Genomic DNA, 27,339 nt, shown 5'->3' on the forward strand with positions numbered 1-27,339 from the left:
ACCATACTAAAAACATTGAGCTACGACAAACAGGGGCCGAGTAATTAAGCTAAACGTAAACAAACAACCCGTCCATAGGAAATGCATTAGACTATATTTTGCAGGCCCACAACTCTGTGTCTACTAGAGATAAGGCGATGTCCTTAGGATATGTTATAGTCCAAATTGTCCCCCATCTAACCATACTAAAAACATTGAGCTACGACAAACAGGGGCCGAGATATTAAGCAAAATGTTCGTCAACTTTGGTATCGTCTCAATTATTTTTATTATGTTACTTATGATTTTTGCACTAAACTTTGGAGGCTCATAACTCTTGTTCTACAAGAGATACTGGGATCTCCTTTGGATATGTTACAGTACTCTTTGCTCCCCATACAAGGATACTTTAAACTTGAGGCTACCTCAATATCGTCTTCAACTTACTTTTTGTCTCACTTATTGTTAGAAGGTTACTTTTGATTTTTGAAAATATACTTTGCAGGCTCGTAACTCTGTTTCTACTGGAGATACGGGGATGTCCTTTGAGTATGTTATAGACCAATTTGTCACCCATCTAGCCATACTAAGAATTAGGGCTACGACAAACAGTAGTCGAGTAATTAAGCTAATCGTAAACAAACAAACCCCTCCATAGGAAATACATTAGACTAAATTCTGGAGGCTCGTAACTCTGGTTCTACCAGAGATACGGGGATGTAAATAATGTGACCTTGACACAAATGTTCGGATAATTATAAAGGTCTTTGCATGTTCCAAGCAAAAAAAAACTTCGCGGTTTCGAACCTGTGGCCTTCCGGGAGTGAGGCGGATGCGATAACCGATACATTAAAGATATGTTATTATTTTTAATCGAAAGAACAGGGTCAAGTAATTAAGCAATACGTGAACAAACAAACCCCTCCATAGAAAATGCATTAGACTATACTTTGCAGGCTCGTAACTCTGTTTCTACTGGAGATACGGGGATGTCCTTAGGATATGTTATAGTCCAAATTGTCCCTCATCTAACCTTACTAAAAACATTGAGCTACGACAAACAAGGGCCGAGATATTAAGCAAAATTTTCGTCAACTTTGGTATCGTCTCACTTATTTTTATTATGTTACTTATGATTTTTGCACTAAACTTTGGAGGCTCATAACTCTTGTTCTACAAGAGATACTGGGATCTCCTTTGGATATGTTATATTACTCTTTGCTCCCCATACAAGGATACTTTAAACTTGAGGCTACCTCAATATCGTCGTCAACTTATTTTTTGTCTCACTTATTGTTAGAAGGTTAATTTTGATTTTTGAAAATAAACTTTGCAGGCTCGTAACTCTGGTTCTACCAGAGATACGGGGATGTAAATAATGTGACCTTGACACAAATGTTCGGATAATTATAAAGGTCTTTGCATGTTCCAAGCAAAAAAAAAAAAACTTCGCGGTTTCGAACCTGTGGCCTTCCGGGAGTGAGGCGGATGCGATAACCGATACATTAAAGATATGTTATTATTTTTAATCGAAAGAACAGGGTCAAGTAATTAAGCAATACGTGAACAAACAAACCCCTCCATAGAAAATGCATTAGACTATACTTTGCAAGGCCCATAACTCTGTGTCTACTAGAGATACCGGGATGTCCTTAGGATATGTTATGGTCCAATTTGTCCTTCATCTAACCATACTAAAAACTTTGGGCTACGACAAACAGGGGCCGAGTACTTAAGCAAAACGTAAAGAAACAAACCCCCTCCATAGGAAATGAGTTAGACTATACTTTGCAGGCTCGTAACTCTGTTTCCACTGGAGACACGGGGATGTCCTTTGAGTATGTTATAGTCCAATTTGTCCCCCATCTAACCATACTAAAAACATTGAGCTTCGACAAACAGGGGCCGAGTAATTAAGCTAAACGTAAACAAACAACCCGTCCATAGGAAATGCATTAGACTATATTTTGCAGGCCCACAACTCTGTGTCTACTAGAGATAAGGCGATGTCCTTAGGATATGTTATAGTCCAAATTGTCCCCCATCTAACCATACTAAAAACATTGAGCTACGACAAACAGGGGCCGAGATATTAAGCAAAATGTTCGTCAACTTTGGTATCGTCTCAATTATTTTTATTATGTTACTTATGATTTTTGCACTAAACTTTGGAGGCTCATAACTCTTGTTCTACAAGAGATACTGGGATCTCCTTTGGATATGTTACAGTACTCTTTGCTCCCCATACAAGGATACTTTAAACTTGAGGCTACCTCAATATCGTCTTCAACTTACTTTTTGTCTCACTTATTGTTAGAAGGTTACTTTTGATTTTTGAAAATATACTTTGCAGGCTCGTAACTCTGTTTCTACTGGAGATACGGGGATGTCCTTTGAGTATGTTATAGACCAATTTGTCACCCATCTAGCCATACTAAGAATTAGGGCTACGACAAACAGTAGTCGAGTAATTAAGCTAATCGTAAACAAACAAACCCCTCCATAGGAAATACATTAGACTAAATTCTGGAGGCTCGTAACTCTGGTTCTACCAGAGATACGGGGATGTAAATAATGTGACCTTGACACAAATGTTCGGATAATTATAAAGGTCTTTGCATGTTCCAAGCAAAAAAAAACTTCGCGGTTTCGAACCTGTGGCCTTCCGGGAGTGAGGCGGATGCGATAACCGATACATTAAAGATATGTTATTATTTTTAATCGAAAGAACAGGGTCAAGTAATTAAGCAATACGTGAACAAACAAACCCCTCCATAGAAAATGCATTAGACTATACTTTGCAGGCTCGTAACTCTGTTTCTACTGGAGATACGGGGATGTCCTTAGGATATGTTATAGTCCAAATTGTCCCTCATCTAACCTTACTAAAAACATTGAGCTACGACAAACAAGGGCCGAGATATTAAGCAAAATTTTCGTCAACTTTGGTATCGTCTCACTTATTTTTATTATGTTACTTATGATTTTTGCACTAAACTTTGGAGGCTCATAACTCTTGTTCTACAAGAGATACTGGGATCTCCTTTGGATATGTTATATTACTCTTTGCTCCCCATACAAGGATACTTTAAACTTGAGGCTACCTCAATATCGTCGTCAACTTATTTTTTGTCTCACTTATTGTTAGAAGGTTAATTTTGATTTTTGAAAATAAACTTTGCAGGCTCGTAACTCTGGTTCTACCAGAGATACGGGGATGTAAATAATGTGACCTTGACACAAATGTTCGGATAATTATAAAGGTCTTTGCATGTTCCAAGCAAAAAAAAAAAAACTTCGCGGTTTCGAACCTGTGGCCTTCCGGGAGTGAGGCGGATGCGATAACCGATACATTAAAGATATGTTATTATTTTTAATCGAAAGAACAGGGTCAAGTAATTAAGCAATACGTGAACAAACAAACCCCTCCATAGAAAATGCATTAGACTATACTTTGCAAGGCCCATAACTCTGTGTCTACTAGAGATACCGGGATGTCCTTAGGATATGTTATGGTCCAATTTGTCCTTCATCTAACCATACTAAAAACTTTGGGCTACGACAAACAGGGGCCGAGTACTTAAGCAAAACGTAAAGAAACAAACCCCCTCCATAGGAAATGAGTTAGACTATACTTTGCAGGCTCGTAACTCTGTTTCCACTGGAGACACGGGGATGTCCTTTGAGTATGTTATAGTCCAATTTGTCCCCCATCTAACCATACTAAAAACATTGAGCTTCGACAAACAGGGGCCGAGTAATTAAGCTAAACGTAAACAAACAACCCGTCCATAGGAAATGCATTAGACTATATTTTGCAGGCCCACAACTCTGTGTCTACTAGAGATAAGGCGATGTCCTTAGGATATGTTATAGTCCAAATTGTCCCCCATCTAACCATACTAAAAACATTGAGCTACGACAAACAGGGGCCGAGATATTAAGCAAAATGTTCGTCAACTTTGGTATCGTCTCAATTATTTTTATTATGTTACTTATGATTTTTGCACTAAACTTTGGAGGCTCATAACTCTTGTTCTACAAGAGATACTGGGATCTCCTTTGGATATGTTACAGTACTCTTTGCTCCCCATACAAGGATACTTTAAACTTGAGGCTACCTCAATATCGTCTTCAACTTACTTTTTGTCTCACTTATTGTTAGAAGGTTACTTTTGATTTTTGAAAATATACTTTGCAGGCTCGTAACTCTGTTTCTACTGGAGATACGGGGATGTCCTTTGAGTATGTTATAGACCAATTTGTCACCCATCTAGCCATACTAAGAATTAGGGCTACGACAAACAGTAGTCGAGTAATTAAGCTAATCGTAAACAAACAAACCCCTCCATAGGAAATACATTAGACTAAATTCTGGAGGCTCGTAACTCTGGTTCTACCAGAGATACGGGGATGTAAATAATGTGACCTTGACACAAATGTTCGGATAATTATAAAGGTCTTTGCATGTTCCAAGCAAAAAAAAACTTCGCGGTTTCGAACCTGTGGCCTTCCGGGAGTGAGGCGGATGCGATAACCGATACATTAAAGATATGTTATTATTTTTAATCGAAAGAACAGGGTCAAGTAATTAAGCAATACGTGAACAAACAAACCCCTCCATAGAAAATGCATTAGACTATACTTTGCAGGCTCGTAACTCTGTTTCTACTGGAGATACGGGGATGTCCTTAGGATATGTTATAGTCCAAATTGTCCCTCATCTAACCTTACTAAAAACATTGAGCTACGACAAACAAGGGCCGAGATATTAAGCAAAATTTTCGTCAACTTTGGTATCGTCTCACTTATTTTTATTATGTTACTTATGATTTTTGCACTAAACTTTGGAGGCTCATAACTCTTGTTCTACAAGAGATACTGGGATCTCCTTTGGATATGTTATAGTACTCTTTGCTCCCCATACAAGGATACTTTAAACTTGAGGCTACCTCAATATCGTCGTCAACTTATTTTTTGTCTCACTTATTGTTAGAAGGTTAATTTTGATTTTTGAAAATAAACTTTGCAGGCTCGTAACTCTGGTTCTACCAGAGATACGGGGATGTAAATAATGTGACCTTGACACAAATGTTCGGATAATTATAAAGGTCTTTGCATGTTCCAAGCAAAAAAAAAAAAACTTCGCGGTTTCGAACCTGTGGCCTTCCGGGAGTGAGGCGGATGCGATAACCGATACATTAAAGATATGTTATTATTTTTAATCGAAAGAACAGGGTCAAGTAATTAAGCAATACGTGAACAAACAAACCCCTCCATAGAAAATGCATTAGACTATACTTTGCAAGGCCCATAACTCTGTGTCTACTAGAGATACCGGGATGTCCTTAGGATATGTTATGGTCCAATTTGTCCTTCATCTAACCATACTAAAAACTTTGGGCTACGACAAACAGGGGCCGAGTACTTAAGCAAAACGTAAAGAAACAAACCCCCTCCATAGGAAATGAGTTAGACTATACTTTGCAGGCTCGTAACTCTGTTTCCACTGGAGACACGGGGATGTCCTTTGAGTATGTTATAGTCCAATTTGTCCCCCATCTAACCATACTAAAAACATTGAGCTTCGACAAACAGGGGCCGAGTAATTAAGCTAAACGTAAACAAACAACCCGTCCATAGGAAATGCATTAGACTATATTTTGCAGGCCCACAACTCTGTGTCTACTAGAGATAAGGCGATGTCCTTAGGATATGTTATAGTCCAAATTGTCCCCCATCTAACCATACTAAAAACATTGAGCTACGACAAACAGGGGCCGAGATATTAAGCAAAATGTTCGTCAACTTTGGTATCGTCTCACTTATTTTTATTATGTTACTTATGATTTTTGCACTAAACTTTGGAGGCTCATAACTCTTGTTCTACAAGAGATACTGGGATCTCCTTTGGATATGTTACAGTACTCTTTGCTCCCCATACAAGGATACTTTAAACTTGAGGCTACCTCAATATCGTCTTCAACTTACTTTTTGTCTCACTTATTGTTAGAAGGTTACTTTTGATTTTTGAAAATATACTTTGCAGGCTCGTAACTCTGTTTCTACTGGAGATACGGGGATGTCCTTTGAGTATGTTATAGACCAATTTGTCACCCATCTAGCCATACTAAGAATTAGGGCTACGACAAACAGTAGTCGAGTAATTAAGCTAATCGTAAACAAACAAACCCCTCCATAGGAAATACATTAGACTAAATTCTGGAGGCTCGTAACTCTGGTTCTACCAGAGATACGGGGATGTAAATAATGTGACCTTGACACAAATGTTCGGATAATTATAAAGGTCTTTGCATGTTCCAAGCAAAAAAAAACTTCGCGGTTTCGAACCTGTGGCCTTCCGAGAGTGAGGCGGATGCGATAATCGCTACACTAAAGATATGTTATTATTTTTAATCGAAAGAACAGGGTCAAGTAATTAAGCAATACGTGAACAAACAAACCCCTCCATAGAAAATGCATTAGACTATACTTTGCAGGCTCGTAACTCTGTTTCTACTGGAGATACGGGGATGTCCTTTGAGTATGTAATAGTCCAATTTGTCCCTTATCTAATCATACTAAAAACATTGAGCTACGACAAACAGTAGTCGAGTAATTAAGCTAATCGTAAACAAACAAACCCCTCCATAGGAAATTCATTAGACTAAATTCTGGAGGCTCGTAACTCAGGTTCTACCAGAGATACGGGGATGTAAATAATGTGACCTTGACACAAATGTTCGGATAATTATAAAAAAAACTTCGCGGTTTCGAACCTGTGGCCTTTCGGGAGTGAGGCGGATGCGATAACCGCTACACTAAAGATATGTTGTTATTTTTAATCGAAAGAACAGGGTCAAGTAATTAAGCAATACGTGAACAAAAAACCCCTCCTTAGAAAATGCATTAGACTATACTTTGCAGGCTAGTAACTCTGTTTCTACTGGAGATACGGGGATGTCCTTTGAGTATGTTATAGTCCAATTTGTCCCCCATTTAACCATACTAAAAACATTGAGCTACGACAAACAGGGGCCGAGAAATTAAGCTAAACGTAAACAAACAACCCGTCCATAGGAAATGCATTAGACTATATTTTGCAGGCCCATAACTCTGTGTCTACTAGAGATACGGAAATGTGCTTACGATATGTTATAGTCCAAATTGTCCCCCATCTAACCATACTAAAAACATTGAGCTACGACAAACAGATGCCGAGATATTAAGCAAAATGTTCGTCAACTTTGGTATCGTCTCACTTATTTTTATTATGTTACTTATGATTTTTGCACTAAACTTTGGAGGCTCATAACTCTTGTTCTACAAGAGATACTGGGATCTCCTTTGGATATGTTATAGTACTCTTTGCTCCCCATACAAGGATACTTTAAACTTGAGGCTACCTCAATATCGTCGTCAACTTACTTTTTGTCTCACTTATTGTTAGAAGGTTACTTTTGATTTTTGAAAATATACTTTGCAGGCTCGTACTTCTGTTTCTACTGGAGATACGGGGATGTCCTTTGAGTATGTTATAGACCAATTTGTCCCCCATCTAGCCATACTAAGAATTAGGGCTACGACAAACAGTAGTCGAGTAATTAAGCTAATCGTAAACAAACAAACCCCTCCATAGGAAATACATTAGACTAAATTCTGGAGGCTCGTAACTCTGGTTCTACCAGAGATACGGGGATGTAAATAATGTGACCTTGACACAAATGTTCGGATAATTATAAAGGTCTTTGCATGTTCCAAGCAAAAAAAACTTCGCGGTTTCGAACCTGTGGCCTTCCGGGAGTGAGGCGGATGCGATAACCGATACATTAAAGATATGTTATTATTTTTAATCGAAAGAACAGGGTCAAGTAATTAAGCAATACGTGAACAAACAAACCCCTCCATAGAAAATGCATTAGACTATACTTTGCAGGCTCGTAACTCTGTTTCTACTGGAGATACGGGGATGTCCTTAGGATATGTTATAGTCCAAATTGTCCCTCATCTAACCTTACTAAAAACATTGAGCTACGACAAACAAGGGCCGAGATATTAAGCAAAATTTTCGTCAACTTTGGTATCGTCTCACTTATTTTTATTATGTTACTTATGATTTTTGCACTAAACTTTGGAGGCTCATAACTCTTGTTCTACAAGAGATACTGGGATCTCCTTTGGATATGTTATAGTACTCTTTGCTCCCCATACAAGGATACTTTAAACTTGAGGCTACCTCAATATCGTCGTCAACTTATTTTTTGTCTCACTTATTGTTAGAAGGTTACTTTTGATTTTTGAAAATATACTTTGCAGGCTCGTAACTCTGTTTCTACTGGAGATACGGGGATGTCCTTTGAGTATGTTATAGACCAATTTGTCCCCCATCTAGCCATACTAAGAATTAGGGCTACGACAAACAGTAGTCGAGTAATTAAGCTAATCGTAAACAAACAAACCCCTCCATAGGAAATACATTAGACTAAATTCTGGAGGCTCGTAACTCTGGTTCTACCAGAGATACGGGGATGTAAATAATGTGACCTTGACACAAATGTTCGGTCTTTGCATGTTCCAAGCAAAAAAAAACTTCGCGGTTTCGAACCTGTGGCCTTCCAAGAGTGAGGCGGATGCGATAACCGCTACACTAAAGATATGTTATTATTTTTAATCGAAAGAACAGGGTCAAGTAATTAAGCAATACGTGAACAAACAAACCCCTCCATAGAAAATGCATTAGACTATACTTTGCAGGCTCGTAACTCTGTTTCTACTGGAGATACGGGGATGTCCTTAGGATATGTTATAGTCCAAATTGTCCCCCATCTAACCATACTAAAAACTTTGGGCTATGACAAACAGGGGCCGAGTACTTAAGCAAAACGTAACGAAACAAACCCCCTCCATAGGAAATGCATTAGACTATACTTTGCAGGCTCGTAACTCTGTTTCTACTGGAGATACGGGGATGTCCTTTGAGTATGTTATAGTCCAAATTGTCCCCCATCTAACCTTACTAAAAACATTGAGCTACGACAAACAAGGGCCGAGATATTAAGCAAAATTTTCGTCAACTTTGGTATCGTCTCACTTATTTTTATTATGTTACTTATGATTTTTGCACTAAACTTTGGAGGCTCATAACTCTTGTTCTACAAGAGATACTGGGATCTCCTTTGGATATGTTATAGTACTCTTTGCTCCCCATACAAGGATACTTTAAACTTGAGGCTACCTCAATATCGTCGTCAACTTATTTTTTGTCTCACTTATTGTTAGAAGGTTAATTTTGATTTTTGAAAATAAACTTTGCAGGCTCGTAACTCTGGTTCTACCAGAGATACGGGGATGTAAATTATGTGACCTTGACACAAATGTTCGGATAATTATAAAGGTCTTTGCATGTTCCAAGCAAAAAAAAAAACTTCGCGGTTTCGAACCTGTGGCCTTCCGGGAGTGAGGCGGATGCGATAACCGCTACACTAAAGATATGTTATTATTTTTAATCGAAAGAACAGGGTCAAGTAATTAAGCAATACGTGAAAAAACAAACCCCTCCATAGAAAATGCATTAGACTATACTTTGCAGGCTCGTAACTCTGTTTCTACTGGAGATACGGGGATGTCCTTTGAGTATGTTATAGTCCAATTTGTCCCCCATCTAACCATACTAAAAACATTGAGCTACGACAAACAGGGGCCGAGTAATTAAGCTAAACGTAAACAAACAACCCGTCCATAGGAAATGCATTAGACTATATTTTGCAGGCCCACAACTCTGTGTCTACTAGAGATAAGGCGATGTCCTTAGGATATGTTATAGTCCAAATTGTCCCCCATCTAACCATACTAAAAACATTGAGCTACGACAAACAAGGGCCGAGATATTAAGCAAAATTTTCGTCAACTTTGGTATCGTCTCACTTATTTTTATTATGTTACTTATGATTTTTGCACTAAACTTTGGAGGCTCATAACTCTTGTTCTACAAGAGATACTGGGATCTCCTTTGGATATGTTATAGTACTCTTTGCTCCCCATACAAGGATACTTTAAACTTGAGGCTACCTCAATATCGTCGTCAACTTATTTTTTGTCTCACTTATTGTTAGAAGGTTAATTTTGATTTTTGAAAATAAACTTTGCAGGCTCGTAACTCTGGTTCTACCAGAGATACGGGGATGTAAATTATGTGACCTTGACACAAATGTTCGGATAATTATAAAGGTCTTTGCATGTTCCAAGCAAAAAAAAAAACTTCGCGGTTTCGAACCTGTGGCCTTCCGGGAGTGAGGCGGATGCGATAACCGCTACACTAAAGATATGTTATTATTTTTAATCGAAAGAACAGGGTCAAGTAATTAAGCAATACGTGAAAAAACAAACCCCTCCATAGAAAATGCATTAGACTATACTTTGCAGGCTCGTAACTCTGTTTCTACTGGAGATACGGGGATGTCCTTTGAGTATGTTATAGTCCAATTTGTCCCCCATCTAACCATACTAAAAACATTGAGCTACGACAAACAGGGGCCGAGTAATTAAGCTAAACGTAAACAAACAACCCGTCCATAGGAAATGCATTAGACTATATTTTGCAGGCCCACAACTCTGTGTCTACTAGAGATAAGGCGATGTCCTTAGGATATGTTATAGTCCAAATTGTCCCCCATCTAACCATACTAAAAACATTGAGCTACGACAAACAGGGGCCGAGATATTAAGCAAAATGTTCGTCAACTTTGGTATCGTCTCAATTATTTTTATTATGTTACTTTTGATTTTTGCACTAAACTTTGGAGGCTCATAACTCTTGTTCTACAAGAGATACTGGGATCTCCTTTGGATATGTTACAGTACTCTTTGCTCCCCATACAAGGATACTTTAAACTTGAGGCTACCTCAATATCGTCTTCAACTTACTTTTTGTCTCACTTATTGTTAGAAGGTTACTTTTGATTTTTGAAAATATACTTTGCAGGCTCGTAACTCTGTTTCTACTGGAGATACGGGGATGTCCTTTGAGTATGTTATAGACCAATTTGTCACCCATCTAGCCATACTAAGAATTAGGGCTACGACAAACAGTAGTCGAGTAATTAAGCTAATCGTAAACAAACAAACCCCTCCATAGGAAATACATTAGACTAAATTCTGGAGGCTCGTAACTCTGGTTCTACCAGAGATACGGGGATGTAAATAATGTGACCTTGACACAAATGTTCGGATAATTATAAAGGTCTTTGCATGTTCCAAGCAAAAAAAAACTTCGCGGTTTCGAACCTGTGGCCTTCCGGGAGTGAGGCGGATGCGATAACCGATACATTAAAGATATGTTATTATTTTTAATCGAAAGAACAGGGTCAAGTAATTAAGCAATACGTGAACAAACAAACCCCTCCATAGAAAATGCATTAGACTATACTTTGCAGGCTCGTAACTCTGTTTCTACTGGAGATACGGGGATGTCCTTAGGATATGTTATAGTCCAAATTGTCCCTCATCTAACCTTACTAAAAACATTGAGCTACGACAAACAAGGGCCGAGATATTAAGCAAAATTTTCGTCAACTTTGGTATCGTCTCACTTATTTTTATTATGTTACTTATGATTTTTGCACTAAACTTTGGAGGCTCATAACTCTTGTTCTACAAGAGATACTGGGATCTCCTTTGGATATGTTATAGTACTCTTTGCTCCCCATACAAGGATACTTTAAACTTGAGGCTACCTCAATATCGTCGTCAACTTATTTTTTGTCTCACTTATTGTTAGAAGGTTAATTTTGATTTTTGAAAATAAACTTTGCAGGCTCGTAACTCTGGTTCTACCAGAGATACGGGGATGTAAATAATGTGACCTTGACACAAATGTTCGGATAATTATAAAGGTCTTTGCATGTTCCAAGCAAAAAAAAAAAACTTCGCGGTTTCGAACCTGTGGCCTTCCGGGAGTGAGGCGGATGCGATAACCGATACATTAAAGATATGTTATTATTTTTAATCGAAAGAACAGGGTCAAGTAATTAAGCAATACGTGAACAAACAAACCCCTCCATAGAAAATGCATTAGACTATACTTTGCAAGGCCCATAACTCTGTGTCTACTAGAGATACCGGGATGTCCTTAGGATATGTTATGGTCCAATTTGTCCTTCATCTAACCATACTAAAAACTTTGGGCTACGACAAACAGGGGCCGAGTACTTAAGCAAAACGTAAAGAAACAAACCCCCTCCATAGGAAATGAGTTAGACTATACTTTGCAGGCTCGTAACTCTGTTTCCACTGGAGACACGGGGATGTCCTTTGAGTATGTTATAGTCCAATTTGTCCCCCATCTAACCATACTAAAAACATTGAGCTTCGACAAACAGGGGCCGAGTAATTAAGCTAAACGTAAACAAACAACCCGTCCATAGGAAATGCATTAGACTATATTTTGCAGGCCCACAACTCTGTGTCTACTAGAGATAAGGCGATGTCCTTAGGATATGTTATAGTCCAAATTGTCCCCCATCTAACCATACTAAAAACATTGAGCTACGACAAACAGGGGCCGAGATATTAAGCAAAATGTTCGTCAACTTTGGTATCGTCTCAATTATTTTTATTATGTTACTTATGATTTTTGCACTAAACTTTGGAGGCTCATAACTCTTGTTCTACAAGAGATACTGGGATCTCCTTTGGATATGTTACAGTACTCTTTGCTCCCCATACAAGGATACTTTAAACTTGAGGCTACCTCAATATCGTCTTCAACTTACTTTTTGTCTCACTTATTGTTAGAAGGTTACTTTTGATTTTTGAAAATATACTTTGCAGGCTCGTAACTCTGTTTCTACTGGAGATACGGAGATGTCCTTTGAGTATGTTATAGACCAATTTGTCACCCATCTAGCCATACTAAGAATTAGGGCTACGACAAACAGTAGTCGAGTAATTAAGCTAATCGTAAACAAACAAACCCCTCCATAGGAAATACATTAGACTAAATTCTGGAGGCTCGTAACTCTGGTTCTACCAGAGATACGGGGATGTAAATAATGTGACCTTGACACAAATGTTCGGTCTTTGCATGTTCCAAGCAAAAAAAAACTTCGCGGTTTCGAACCTGTGGCCTTCCAAGAGTGAGGCGGATGCGATAACCGCTACACTAAAGATATGTTATTATTTTTAATCGAAAGAACAGGGTCAAGTAATTAAGCAATACGTGAACAAACAAACCCCTCCATAGAAAATGCATTAGACTATACTTTGCAGGCTCGTAACTCTGTTTCTACTGGAGATACGGGGATGTCCTTAGGATATGTTATAGTCCAAATTGTCCCCCATCTAACCATACTAAAAACTTTGGGCTATGACAAACAGGGGCCGAGTACTTAAGCAAAACGTAACGAAACAAACCCCCTCCATAGGAAATGCATTAGACTATACTTTGCAGGCTCGTAACTCTGTTTCTACTGGAGATACGGGGATGTCCTTTGAGTATGTTATAGTCCAAATTGTCCCCCATCTAACCTTACTAAAAACATTGAGCTACGACAAACAAGGGCCGAGATATTAAGCAAAATTTTCGTCAACTTTGGTATCGTCTCACTTATTTTTATTATGTTACTTATGATTTTTGCACTAAACTTTGGAGGCTCATAACTCTTGTTCTACAAGAGATACTGGGATCTCCTTTGGATATGTTATAGTACTCTTTGCTCCCCATACAAGGATACTTTAAACTTGAGGCTACCTCAATATCGTCGTCAACTTATTTTTTGTCTCACTTATTGTTAGAAGGTTAATTTTGATTTTTGAAAATAAACTTTGCAGGCTCGTAACTCTGGTTCTACCAGAGATACGGGGATGTAAATTATGTGACCTTGACACAAATGTTCGGATAATTATAAAGGTCTTTGCATGTTCCAAGCAAAAAAAAAAACTTCGCGGTTTCGAACCTGTGGCCTTCCGGGAGTGAGGCGGATGCGATAACCGCTACACTAAAGATATGTTATTATTTTTAATCGAAAGAACAGGGTCAAGTAATTAAGCAATACGTGAAAAAACAAACCCCTCCATAGAAAATGCATTAGACTATACTTTGCAGGCTCGTAACTCTGTTTCTACTGGAGATACGGGGATGTCCTTTGAGTATGTTATAGTCCAATTTGTCCCCCATCTAACCATACTAAAAACATTGAGCTACGACAAACAGGGGCCGAGTAATTAAGCTAAACGTAAACAAACAACCCGTCCATAGGAAATGCATTAGACTATATTTTGCAGGCCCACAACTCTGTGTCTACTAGAGATAAGGCGATGTCCTTAGGATATGTTATAGTCCAAATTGTCCCCCATCTAACCATACTAAAAACATTGAGCTACGACAAACAGGGGCCGAGATATTAAGCAAAATGTTCGTCAACTTTGGTATCGTCTCAATTATTTTTATTATGTTACTTTTGATTTTTGCACTAAACTTTGGAGGCTCATAACTCTTGTTCTACAAGAGATACTGGGATCTCCTTTGGATATGTTACAGTACTCTTTGCTCCCCATACAAGGATACTTTAAACTTGAGGCTACCTCAATATCGTCTTCAACTTACTTTTTGTCTCACTTATTGTTAGAAGGTTACTTTTGATTTTTGAAAATATACTTTGCAGGCTCGTAACTCTGTTTCTACTGGAGATACGGGGATGTCCTTTGAGTATGTTATAGACCAATTTGTCACCCATCTAGCCATACTAAGAATTAGGGCTACGACAAACAGTAGTCGAGTAATTAAGCTAATCGTAAACAAACAAACCCCTCCATAGGAAATACATTAGACTAAATTCTGGAGGCTCGTAACTCTGGTTCTACCAGAGATACGGGGATGTAAATAATGTGACCTTGACACAAATGTTCGGATAATTATAAAGGTCTTTGCATGTTCCAAGCAAAAAAAAACTTCGCGGTTTCGAACCTGTGGCCTTCCGGGAGTGAGGCGGATGCGATAACCGATACATTAAAGATATGTTATTATTTTTAATCGAAAGAACAGGGTCAAGTAATTAAGCAATACGTGAACAAACAAACCCCTCCATAGAAAATGCATTAGACTATACTTTGCAGGCTCGTAACTCTGTTTCTACTGGAGATACGGGGATGTCCTTAGGATATGTTATAGTCCAAATTGTCCCTCATCTAACCTTACTAAAAACATTGAGCTACGACAAACAAGGGCCGAGATATTAAGCAAAATTTTCGTCAACTTTGGTATCGTCTCACTTATTTTTATTATGTTACTTATGATTTTTGCACTAAACTTTGGAGGCTCATAACTCTTGTTCTACAAGAGATACTGGGATCTCCTTTGGATATGTTATAGTACTCTTTGCTCCCCATACAAGGATACTTTAAACTTGAGGCTACCTCAATATCGTCGTCAACTTATTTTTTGTCTCACTTATTGTTAGAAGGTTAATTTTGATTTTTGAAAATAAACTTTGCAGGCTCGTAACTCTGGTTCTACCAGAGATACGGGGATGTAAATAATGTGACCTTGACACAAATGTTCGGATAATTATAAAGGTCTTTGCATGTTCCAAGCAAAAAAAAAAAACTTCGCGGTTTCGAACCTGTGGCCTTCCGGGAGTGAGGCGGATGCGATAACCGATACATTAAAGATATGTTATTATTTTTAATCGAAAGAACAGGGTCAAGTAATTAAGCAATACGTGAACAAACAAACCCCTCCATAGAAAATGCATTAGACTATACTTTGCAAGGCCCATAACTCTGTGTCTACTAGAGATACCGGGATGTCCTTAGGATATGTTATGGTCCAATTTGTCCTTCATCTAACCATACTAAAAACTTTGGGCTACGACAAACAGGGGCCGAGTACTTAAGCAAAACGTAAAGAAACAAACCCCCTCCATAGGAAATGAGTTAGACTATACTTTGCAGGCTCGTAACTCTGTTTCCACTGGAGACACGGGGATGTCCTTTGAGTATGTTATAGTCCAATTTGTCCCCCATCTAACCATACTAAAAACATTGAGCTTCGACAAACAGGGGCCGAGTAATTAAGCTAAACGTAAACAAACAACCCGTCCATAGGAAATGCATTAGACTATATTTTGCAGGCCCACAACTCTGTGTCTACTAGAGATAAGGCGATGTCCTTAGGATATGTTATAGTCCAAATTGTCCCCCATCTAACCATACTAAAAACATTGAGCTACGACAAACAGGGGCCGAGATATTAAGCAAAATGTTCGTCAACTTTGGTATCGTCTCAATTATTTTTATTATGTTACTTATGATTTTTGCACTAAACTTTGGAGGCTCATAACTCTTGTTCTACAAGAGATACTGGGATCTCCTTTGGATATGTTACAGTACTCTTTGCTCCCCATACAAGGATACTTTAAACTTGAGGCTACCTCAATATCGTCTTCAACTTACTTTTTGTCTCACTTATTGTTAGAAGGTTACTTTTGATTTTTGAAAATATACTTTGCAGGCTCGTAACTCTGTTTCTACTGGAGATACGGAGATGTCCTTTGAGTATGTTATAGACCAATTTGTCACCCATCTAGCCATACTAAGAATTAGGGCTACGACAAACAGTAGTCGAGTAATTAAGCTAATCGTAAACAAACAAACCCCTCCATAGGAAATACATTAGACTAAATTCTGGAGGCTCGTAACTCTGGTTCTACCAGAGATACGGGGATGTAAATAATGTGACCTTGACACAAATGTTCGGATAATTATAAAGGTCTTTGCATGTTCCAAGCAAAAAAAAACTTCGCGGTTTCGAACCTGTGGCCTTCCGGGAGTGAGGCGGATGTGATAACCGATACATTAAAGATGTGTTATTATTTTTAATCGAAAGAACAGGGTCAAGTAATTAAGCAATACGTGAACAAACAAACCCCTCCATAGAAAATGCATTAGACTATACTTTGCAAGGCCCATAACTCTGTGTCTACTAGAGATACCGGGATGTCCTTAGGATATGTTATGGTCCAATTTGTCCTTCATCTAACCATACTAAAAACTTTGGGCTACGACAAACAGGGGCCGAGTACTTAAGCAAAACGTAAAGAAACAAACCCCCTCCATAGGAAATGAGTTAGACTATAATTTGCAGGCTCGTAACTCTGTTTCCACTGGAGATACGGGGATGTCCTTTGAGTATGTTATAGTCCAATTTGTCCCCCATCTAACCATACTAAAAACATTGAGCTACGACAAACAGGGGCCGAGTAATTAAGCTAAACGTAAACAAACAACCCGTCCATAGGAAATGCATTAGACTATATTTTGCAGGCCCACAACTCTGTGTCTACTAGAGATAAGGCGATGTCCTTAGGATATGTTATAGTCCAAATTGTCCCCCATCTAACCATACTAAAAACATTGAGCTACGACAAACAGGGGCCGAGATATTAAGCAAAATGTTCGTCAACTTTGGTATCGTCTCACTTATTTTTATTATGTTACTTATGATTTTTGCACTAAACTTTGGAGGCTCATAACTCTTGTTCTACAAGAGATACTGGGATCTCCTTTGGATATGTTATAGTACTCTTTGCTCCCCATACAAGGATACTTTAAACTTGAGGCTACCTCAATATCGTCGTCAACTTACTTTTTGTCTCACTTATTGTTAGAAGGTTACTTTTGATTTTTGAAAATATACTTTGCAGGCTCGTAACTCTGTTTCTACTGGAGATACGGGGATGTCCTTTGAGTATGTTATAGACCAATTTGTCCCCCATCTAGCCATACTAAGAATTAGGGCTACGACAAACAGTAGTCGAGTAATTAAGCTAATCGTAAACAAACAAACCCCTCCATAGGAAATACATTAGACTAAATTCTGGAGGCTCGTAACTCTGGTTCTACCAGAGATACGGGGATGTAAATAATGTGACCTTGACACAAATGTTCGGATAATTATAAAAAAAAGCTTCGCGGTTTCGAACCTGTGGCCTTCCGGGAGTGAGGCGGATGCGATAACCGCTACACTAAAGATATGTTATTATTTTTTATCGAAAGAACAGGGTCAAGTAATTAAGCAATACGTGAACAAACAAACCCCTCCAGAGAAAATGCATTAGACTATATTTTGCAGGCTCGTAACTCTGTTTCTACTGGAGATACGGGGATGTCCTTTGAGTATGTTTTAGTCCATTTTGTCTCCCTCTAACCATACTAAAAACATTGAGCTACGACAAACAGGGGCCGAGAAATTAAGCTAAACGTAAACAAACAACCCGTCCATAGGAAATGCATTAGACTATATTTTGCAGGCCCATAACTCTGTGTCTACTAGAGATACGGGAATGTCCTTAGGATATGTTATAGTCCAATTTGTCTCCCATCTAACCAAAGGAGATCCCAGTATCTCTTGTAGAACTACAGTTATGAGCCTCCAAAGTTTAGTGCAAAAATCATAAGTAACATAATAAAAATAAGTGAGACGATACCAAAGTTGACGAACATTTTGCTTAATATCTCGGCCCTTGTTTGTCGTACCTCAATGTTTTTAGTATGGTTAGATGGGGGACATATTGGACTATAACATACTCAAAGGACATCCCCGTATCTCCAGTAGAAACAGAGTTACGAGCCTGCAAAGTATAGTCTAATGCATTTCCTATGGAGGGGGTTTGTTTCGTTTCGTTTTGCTTAAGTACTCGGCCCCTGTTTGTCGTAACCCAAAGTTTTTAGTATGATTAGAAGGGGGACAATTTGAACTATAACATATCCTAAGGACATCCCCGTATCTCTAGTAGACACAGAGTTATGGGCCTGCAAAGTATAGTCTAATGCATTTCCTATGGAGGGGTTGTTTGTTTACGTTTAGCTTAATTTTTCGGCGCCTGTTTGTCGTAGCTCAATGTTTTTAGTATGGTTAGATGGGGACAAATTGGACTATAACATACTCAAAGGACATCCCCGTATCTACAGTAGAAACAGAGTTACGAGCCTGCAAAGTATAGTCTAATGCATTTTCTATGGAGGGGTTTGTTTGTTCACGTATTGCTTAATTACTTGATCCTGTTCTTTCGATTAAAAATAATAACATATCTTTGGTGTAGCGGTTATCGCATCCGCCTCACTCCCGGAAGGCCACAGGTTCGAAACCGCGAAGTTTTTTTTTTATAATTATCCGAACATTTATGTCAAGGTCACATTATTTACATCCCCGTATCTCTGGTAGAACCAGAGTTACCAGCCTCCAGAATTTAGTCTAATGTATTTCCTATGGAGGGGTTTGTTTGTTTACGATTAGCTTAATTACTCGACTACTGTTTGTCGTAGCCCTAATTCTTAGTATGGCTAGATGGGGGACAAATTGGTCTATAACATACTCAAAGGACATCCCCGTATCTGCAGTAGAAACAGAGTTACGAGCCTGCAAAGTTTATTTTCAAAAATCAAAAGTAACCTTCTAACAATAAGTGAGACAAAAAATAAGTTGACGACGATATTGAGGTAGCCTCAAGTTTAAAGTATCCTTGTATTGGGAGCAAAGAACACTATAACATATCCAAAGGAGATCCCAGTATCTCTTGTAGAACAAGAGTTATGAGCCTCCAAAGTTTAGTGCAAAAATCATAAGTAACATAATAAAAATAAGTGAGAAGATACCAAAGTTGACGAACATTTTTCTTAATATCTCGGCCCCTGTTTGTCGTAGCTCAATGTTTTTAGTATGGTTAGATGGGGGACAAATTGGACTAAAACATACTCAAAGGACATCCCCGTATCTCCAGTAGAAACAGAGTTACGAGCCTGCAAAATATAGTCTAATGCATTTCCTACGGAGGGGTTGTTTGTTTACGTTTAGCTTAATTACTCGGCCCCTGTTTGTCGTAGCCCAAAGTTTTTAGTATGGTTAGATGGGGACAATTTGGACTATAACATATCCTAAGGACATCCTCGTATCTCCAGTAGAAACAGAGTTACGATCCTGCAAATTATAGTCTAACTCATTTCCTATGGAGGGGGTTTGTTTCTGAACGTTTTGCTTAAGTACTCGGCCCCTGTTTGTCGTAGCCCAAAGTTTTTAGTATGGTTAGATGGGGGACAAATTGGACAATAACATACTCAAAGGACATCCCCGTATCTCCAGTACAAAACAGAGCTACGAGCCTGCAAATTATAGTCTAATGCATTTTCTATGGAGGGGTTTGTTTGTTCACGTATTGCTTAATTACTTGACCCTTTTCTTTCGATTAAAAATAATAACATATCTTTAGTGTAGCGGTTATCGCATCCGCCTCACTACCGGAAGGCCACAGGTTCGAAACCGCGAAGTTTTTTTTATAATTATCCGAACATTTGTGTCAAGGTCACATTATTTACATCCCCGTATCTCTGGTAGAACCAGAGTTACGAGCCTCCAGAATTTAGTCTAATGTATTTCCTATGGAGGGGTTTGTTTGTTTACGATTAGCTTAATTACTCGACTACTGTTTGTCGTAGCTCAATGTTTTTAGTATGGTTAGATGGGGGACAAATTGGACTATAACATACTCAAAGGACATCCCCGTATCTCCAGTTGAAACAGAGTTACGAGCCTGCAAAGTATAGTCTAATGCATTTTCTATGGAGGGGTTTGTTTGTTCACGTATTGCTTAATTACTTGACCCTGTTCTTTCGATTAAAAATAATAACATATCTTTAGTGTAGCGGTTATCGCATCCGCCTCACCCCCGGAAGGCCACAGGTTCGAAACCGCGAAGTTTTTTTTTTGCTTGGAACATGCAAAGATCTTTATAATTATCCGAACATTTGTGTCAAGGTCACATTATTTACATCCCCGTATCTCTGGTAGAACCAGAGTTACGAGCCTCCAGAATTTAGTCTAATGTATTTCCTATGGAGGGGTTTGTTTGTTTACGATTAACTTAATTACTCGACTACTGTTTGTCGTAGCCCTAATTCTTAGTATGGCTAGATGGGGGACAAATTGGTCTATAACATACTCAAAGGACATCCCCGTATCTCCAGTAGAAACAGAGTTACGAGCCTGCAAATTTTTTTTCAAAAATCAAAAGTAACCTTCTAACAATAAGTGAGACGAAAAGTAAGTTGACGACGATATTGAGGTAGCCTCAAGTTTAAAGAATCCTTGTATGGGGAGCAAAGAGTACTATAACATATCCAAAGGAGATCCCAGTATCTCTTGTAGAACAAGAGTTATGAGCCTTCAAAGTTTTGTGCAAAAATCATAAGTAACATAATAAAATAAGTGAGACGATACCAAAGTTGACGAACATTTTGCTTAATATCTCGGCCCCTGTTTGTCGTAGCTCAATGTTTTTAGAATGGTTAGATGGGGGACAATTTGGACTTTAACATATCCTAAGGACATCCCCGTATCTCTAGTAGACACAGAGTTATTTGCCTGCAAATTATAGTCTAATGCATTTCCTATGGACGGGTTGTTTGTTTACGTTTAGCTTAATTACTCGGCCCCTGTTTGTCGTAGCTCAATGTTTTTAGTATGGTTAGATGGGGGACAAATTGGACTATAACATACTCAAAGGACATCCCCGTATCTCCAGTAGAAACAGAGTTACGAGCCTGCAAAGTATAGTCTAATGCATTTTCTATGGAGGGGTTTGTTTGTTCACGTATTGCTTAATTACTTGACCCTGTTCTTTCGATTAAAAATAATAACATATCTTTAGTGTAGCGGTTATCGCATCCGCCTCACTCCCGGAAGGCCACAGGTTCGAAACCGCGAAGTTTTTTTTTTTTGCTTGGAACATGCAAAGATCTTTATAATTATCCGAACATTTGTGTCAAGGTGACATTATTTACATCCCCGTATCTCTGGTAGAACCAGAGTTACGACCCTCCAGAATTTAGTCTAATGTATTTCCTATGGAGGGGTTTGTTTGTTTACGATTAACTTAATTACTCGACTACTGTTTGTCGTAGCCCTAATTCTTAGTATGGCTAGATGGGGGACAAATTGGTCTATAACATACTCAAAGGACATCCCCGTATCTCCAGTAGAAACAGAGTTACGAGCCTGCAAAGTTTTTTTTCAAAAATCAAAAGTAACCTTCTAACAATAAGTGAGACGAAAAATAAGTTGACGACGATATTGAGGTAGCCTCAAGTTTAAAGAATCCTTGTATGGGGAGCAAAGAGTACTATAACATATCCAAAGGAGATCCCAGTATCTCTTGTAGAACAAGAGTTATGAGCCTTCAAAGTTTTGTGCAAAAATCATAAGTAACATAATAAAATAAGTGAGACGATACCAAAGTTGACGAACATTTTGCTTAATATCTCGGCCCCTGTTTGTCGTAGCTCAATGTTTTTAGAATGGTTAGATGGGGGACAATTTGGACTTTAACATATCCTAAGGACATCCCCGTATCTCTAGTAGACACAGAGTTATGGGCCTGCAAATTATAGTCAAATGCATTTCCTATGGACGGGTTGTTTGTTTACGTTTAGCTTAATTACTCGGCCCCTGTTTGTCGTAGCTCAATGTTTTTAGTATGGTTAGATGGGGGACAAATTGGACTATAACATACTTAAAGGACATCCCCGTATCTCCAGTAGAAACAGAGTTACGAGCCTGCAAAGTATAGTCTAATGCATTTTCTATGGAGGGGTTTGTTTGTTCACATATTGCTTAATTACTTGACCCTGTTCTTTCGATTAAAAATAATAACATATCTTTAGTGTAGCGGTTATCGCATCCGCCTCACTCCCGGAAGGCCACAGGTTCGAAACCGCGAAGTTTTTTTTTTTGCTTGGAACATGCAAAGATCTTTATAATTATCCGAACATTTGTGTCAAGGTGACATTATTTACATCCCCGTATCTCTGGTAGAACCAGAGTTACGACCCTCCAGAATTTAGTCTAATGTATTTCCTATGGAGGGGTTTGTTTGTTTACGATTAACTTAATTACTCGACTACTGTTTGTCGTAGCCCTAATTCTTAGTGTGGCTAGATGGGGGACAAATTGGTCTATAACATACTCAAAGGACATCCCCGTATCTCCAGTAGAAACAGAGTTACGAGCCTGCAAAGTTTTTTTTCAAAAATCAAAAGTAACCTTCTAACAATAAGTGAGACGAAAAATAAGTTGACGACGATATTGAGGTAGCCTCAAGTTTAAAGAATCCTTGTATGGGGAGCAAAGAGTACTATAACATATCCAAAGGAGATCCCAGTATCTCTTGTAGAACAAGAGTTATGAGCCTTCAAAGTTTTGTGCAAAAATCATAAGTAACATAATAAAATAAGTGAGACGATACCAAAGTTGACGAACATTTTGCTTAATATCTCGGCCCCTGTTTGTCGTAGCTCAATGTTTTTAGAATGGTTAGATGGGGGACAATTTGGACTTTAACATATCCTAAGGACATCCCCGTATCTCTAGTAGACACAGAGTTATGGGCCTGCAAATTATAGTCAAATGCATTTCCTATGGACGGGTTGTTTGTTTACGTTTAGCTTAATTACTCGGCCCCTGTTTGTCGTAGCTCAATGTTTTTAGTATGGTTAGATGGGGGACAAATTGGACTATAACATACTTAAAGGACATCCCCGTATCTCCAGTAGAAACAGAGTTACGAGCCTGCAAAGTATAGTCTAATGCATTTTCTATGGAGGGGTTTGTTTGTTCACATATTGCTTAATTACTTGACCCTGTTCTTTCGATTAAAAATAATAACATATCTTTAGTGTAGCGGTTATCGCATCCGCCTCACTCCCGGAAGGCCACAGGTTCGAAACCGCGAAGTTTTTTTTTTTGCTTGGAACATGCAAAGATCTTTATAATTATCCGAACATTTGTGTCAAGGTGACATTATTTACATCCCCGTATCTCTGGTAGAACCAGAGTTACGACCCTCCAGAATTTAGTCTAATGTATTTCCTATGGAGGGGTTTGTTTGTTTACGATTAACTTAATTACTCGACTACTGTTTGTCGTAGCCCTAATTCTTAGTGTGGCTAGATGGAGGACAAATTGGTCTATAACATACTCAAAGGACATCCCCGTATCTCCAGTAGAAACAGAGTTACGAGCCTGCAAAGTTTTTTTTCAAAAATCAAAAGTAACCTTCTAACAATAAGTGAGACAAAAAATAAGTTGACGACGATATTGAGGTAGCCTCAAGTTTAAAGTATCCTTGTATGGGGAGCAAAGAGTACTATAACATATCCAAAGGAGATCCCAGTATCTCTTGTAGAACAAGAGTTATGAGCCTTCAAAGTTTTGTGCAAAAATCATAAGTAACATAATAAAATAAGTGAGACGATACCAAAGTTGACGAACATTTTGCTTAATATCTCGGCCCCTGTTTGTCGTAGCTCAATGTTTTTAGAATGGTTAGATGGGGGACAATTTGGACTTTAACATATCCTAAGGACATCCCCGTATCTCTAGTAGACACAGAGTTATGGGCCTGCAAATTATAGTCTAATGCATTTCCTATGGACGGGTTGTTTGTTTACGTTTAGCTTAATTACTCGGCCCCTGTTTGTCGTAGCTCAATGTTTTTAGTATGGTTAGATGGGGGACAAATTGGACTATAACATACTCAAAGGACATCCCCGTATCTCCAGTAGAAACAGAGTTACGAGCCTGCAAAGTATAGTCTAATGCATTTTCTATGGAGGGGTTTGTTTGTTCACGTATTGCTTAATTACTTGACCCTGTTCTTTCGATTAAAAATAATAACATATCTTTAGTGTAGCGGTTATCGCATCCGCCTCACTCCCGGAAGGCCACAGGTTCGAAACCGCGAAGTTTTTTTTTTTTGCTTGGAACATGCAAAGATCTTTATAATTATCCGAACATTTGTGTCAAGGTGACATTATTTACATCCCCGTATCTCTGGTAGAACCAGAGTTACGACCCTCCAGAATTTAGTCTAATGTATTTCCTATGGAGGGGTTTGTTTGTTTACGATTAGCTTAATTACTCGACTACTGTTTGTCGTAGCTCAATGTTTTTAGTATGGTTAGATGGGGGACAAATTGGACTATAACATACTCAAAGGACATCCCCGTATCTCCAGTTGAAACAGAGTTACGAGCCTGCAAAGTATAGTCTAATGCATTTTCTATGGAGGGGTTTGTTTGTTCACGTATTGCTTAATTACTTGACCCTGTTCTTTCGATTAAAAATAATAACATATCTTTAGTGTAGCGGTTATCGCATCCGCCTCACCCCCGGAAGGCCACAGGTTCGAAACCGCGAAGTTTTTTTTTTGCTTGGAACATGCAAAGATCTTTATAATTATCCGAACATTTGTGTCAAGGTCACATTATTTACATCCCCGTATCTCTGGTAGAACCAGAGTTACGAGCCTCCAGAATTTAGTCTAATGTATTTCCTATGGAGGGGTTTGTTTGTTTACGATTAACTTAATTACTCGACTACTGTTTGTCGTAGCCCTAATTCTTAGTATGGCTAGATGGGGGACAAATTGGTCTATAACATACTCAAAGGACATCCCCGTATCTCCAGTAGAAACAGAGTTACGAGCCTGCAAATTTTTTTTCAAAAATCAAAAGTAACCTTCTAACAATAAGTGAGACGAAAAATAAGTTGACGACGATATTGAGGTAGCCTCAAGTTTAAAGAATCCTTGTATGGGGAGCAAAGAGTACTATAACATATCCAAAGGAGATCCCAGTATCTCTTGTAGAACAAGAGTTATGAGCCTTCAAAGTTTTGTGCAAAAATCATAAGTAACATAATAAAATAAGTGAGACGATACCAAAGTTGACGAACATTTTGCTTAATATCTCGGCCCCTGTTTGTCGTAGCTCAATGTTTTTAGAATGGTTAGATGGGGGACAATTTGGACTTTAACATATCCTAAGGACATCCCCGTATCTCTAGTAGACACAGAGTTATTTGCCTGCAAATTATAGTCTAATGCATTTCCTATGGACGGGTTGTTTGTTTACGTTTAGCTTAATTACTCGGCCCCTGTTTGTCGTAGCTCAATGTTTTTAGTATGGTTAGATGGGGGACAAATTGGACTATAACATACTCAAAGGACATCCCCGTATCTCCAGTAGAAACAGAGTTACGAGCCTGCAAAGTATAGTCTAATGCATTTTCTATGGAGGGGTTTGTTTGTTCACGTATTGCTTAATTACTTGACCCTGTTCTTTCGATTAAAAATAATAACATATCTTTAGTGTAGCGGTTATCGCATCCGCCTCACTCCCGGAAGGCCACAGGTTCGAAACCGCGAAGTTTTTTTTTTTTGCTTGGAACATGCAAAGATCTTTATAATTATCCGAACATTTGTGTCAAGGTGACATTATTTACATCCCCGTATCTCTGGTAGAACCAGAGTTACGACCCTCCAGAATTTAGTCTAATGTATTTCCTATGGAGGGGTTTGTTTGTTTACGATTAACTTAATTACTCGACTACTGTTTGTCGTAGCCCTAATTCTTAGTATGGCTAGATGGGGGACAAATTGGTCTATAACATACTCAAAGGACATCCCCGTATCTCCAGTAGAAACAGAGTTACGAGCCTGCAAAGTTTTTTTTCAAAAATCAAAAGTAACCTTCTAACAATAAGTGAGACGAAAAATAAGTTGACGACGATATTGAGGTAGCCTCAAGTTTAAAGAATCCTTGTATGGGGAGCAAAGAGTACTATAACATATCCAAAGGAGATCCCAGTATCTCTTGTAGAACAAGAGTTATGAGCCTTCAAAGTTTTGTGCAAAAATCATAAGTAACATAATAAAATAAGTGAGACGATACCAAAGTTGACGAACATTTTGCTTAATATCTCGGCCCCTGTTTGTCGTAGCTCAATGTTTTTAGAATGGTTAGATGGGGGACAATTTGGACTTTAACATATCCTAAGGACATCCCCGTATCTCTAGTAGACACAGAGTTATGGGCCTGCAAATTATAGTCAAATGCATTTCCTATGGACGGGTTGTTTGTTTACGTTTAGCTTAATTACTCGGCCCCTGTTTGTCGTAGCTCAATGTTTTTAGTATGGTTAGATGGGGGACAAATTGGACTATAACATACTTAAAGGACATCCCCGTATCTCCAGTAGAAACAGAGTTACGAGCCTGCAAAGTATAGTCTAATGCATTTTCTATGGAGGGGTTTGTTTGTTCACATATTGCTTAATTACTTGACCCTGTTCTTTCGATTAAAAATAATAACATATCTTTAGTGTAGCGGTTATCGCATCCGCCTCACTCCCGGAAGGCCACAGGTTCGAAACCGCGAAGTTTTTTTTTTTGCTTGGAACATGCAAAGATCTTTATAATTATCCGAACATTTGTGTCAAGGTGACATTATTTACATCCCCGTATCTCTGGTAGA

This window comes from Phalangium opilio, unplaced genomic scaffold (assembly GCF_054372755.1).
Source record: "Phalangium opilio isolate 3A_F unplaced genomic scaffold, DU_Popi_V2 ptg000054l_1, whole genome shotgun sequence".
In the NCBI taxonomy this organism is placed as follows: Eukaryota; Metazoa; Arthropoda; class Arachnida; order Opiliones; family Phalangiidae; genus Phalangium; species Phalangium opilio.